The sequence below is a fragment of the Lotus japonicus genome, chromosome 5 (genome assembly GCF_012489685.1).
Source record: "Lotus japonicus ecotype B-129 chromosome 5, LjGifu_v1.2".
In the NCBI taxonomy this organism is placed as follows: domain Eukaryota; kingdom Viridiplantae; phylum Streptophyta; class Magnoliopsida; order Fabales; family Fabaceae; genus Lotus; species Lotus japonicus.
In genome coordinates, this window is record NC_080045.1 from 19,676,946 (window position 1) to 19,678,930 (window position 1,985).

Genomic DNA, 1,985 nt, shown 5'->3' on the forward strand with positions numbered 1-1,985 from the left:
CTTTGAAGAAGGAGACGACCTGTTTCAGATGTGGGGAGCCGGGGCACTATGCCAATGCTTGTCCCGACACGAGGCCCAAATGCTACAATTGTAACAAAATGGGGCACACTGCCGATCAGTGCAGAGCACCCAAGACGGAGCCAACCGTGAACACTGCTCGTGGAAAGCGTCCTGCGGCTAAAGCAAGAGTTTACACCATGGACGGTGAGAGAGCTGAGGGGTTTGTCAGAGGAGAGCGCAAGAACGATGGTAACTTTCTAACCATTCTTTCTCATTCTAGTATAATATGTTCCATTTTTCTTGTAGAGTGTGCCAACACACCTATCTTACGTATATGGTTTACGCTTTGACCTTATAGTTACTACGCCTATTATGACTTTACTTCACTGTTACTCGTATTTTAGCTATAGAAGTTATACGAGGTTTAGAATGACACGCTAAGCCTAGAAAGTAGTCTTCTACCGATGCGTTTAAAAGGAAGCTAGAAGCTGAAGAATGAATTTCATAGAGATTCATTATGGATAGTATACGTATGATGTCGAGGGTGTGTAGTTCCGTAGCGACATCATTGAAGATTTAACGTCAGGGTATTTGCGACCACTGGATGATAGGAACTCATTGACTGTTCCAGTGGGCTTTTTCTAGATTTTCACCTTCGATGTATTAGGCCTGATCAACTTAATATTGAGGGGGTGATTTTCGGAATCACAGCTGGATATGGACTTTGATAGAAGAATGTGTAAGATGAATTTGAATTGATCGAGGATTAGTCGGATTTGGGAGGAAAGTTCGTGTTAAGTAATTGATTTTCTTTGGGAAGGAGTTGTCGTTGTAAGAGATGAATATTCTTTTAGGAAATGTTGGAGAGCTACAGAGCATCAGAGATCCAAACTTGGAAAAGGTTTAGGTTTTAAGTCTATTAATTCTTGTCATAAGTGTATAGGACTTGAAGTTTGTCATAATTTGATTGGGAGATTAAGAAGTTTATCGACAAGATGGTAATCAAGTTACAAGAAGGAAAGTGTTAGTATTAAGATGAATACTTGAAGTTATCATAGTTGGACAAGCTACTCAGAGTCTAATAGTGAATGGAACTTTGTTATGGATTTCGGTGATGCTTGATAGAGTTAGCAAGTGAATTTTGCTCAGTTGAATAAGAATCCTATGATTAAGATTGACTTGGGGAGTTGGAAATCGTGTGTGAGTAAGGGATGTAGTGGTGATAGCAGTTACGATAGTAGTTAAACCTCAGAAGGTTGGAGGATCGGATGACGAAATGACTAGTTAAGTCCCTTGAGGTATAGTTATGATTTGATCTTCTAGAGGATAAATCTCGATTGATGCGAAGCGTTAGGGATTTCAGTAAGTGTAAACTGGTTTGAGTGAGGAAGGTTTTGAGGACAAAGACGACAATAATGGATTGTTGGATATCAAGAGGATGATTAGCTTATGAGGGGTTGATGAATTTATGATTAAGGAGAATGAGTCTTGTCATGCACAAGGTAGTAGGACTCAAGTTGAGCATTCAATCCGGAACATAGAGATGTACCGAGTTCCCAATCAGTATTTTGGACGAACAAGGGCAGAGGAGCAAGTGGTTAAGGTTGTGCGATTGCACGAATGCCAACAAATATTATTTCCAACGGAGAACCGATTCAAGTGGTCGAACCGGACAACAGAGAGTTAGAGGAAAAGATCAAGGAATAATATCCAGAACTATTACTGACCCTTAAGTTTCGAGGACGAAACTTTCTTTTTGGAGGGTAGTAATGTAAGACCCGAGATTTTAAGCTTAGGATCAGTGGAAGAGATTTCCATTTACGATTAGGGTTGATGTAATGTGAAGGGAAACCTGAACGAAAGTTTATTAAATGAAATAAATTTATGAAGGGGAAAGTTCAGGAAAAGTCAAAGGATTGTATCGAAGTCGATTTAAGTTATAGCACGACTAATATTCGCATTTAAAACCTAGGACAAGAACCTTA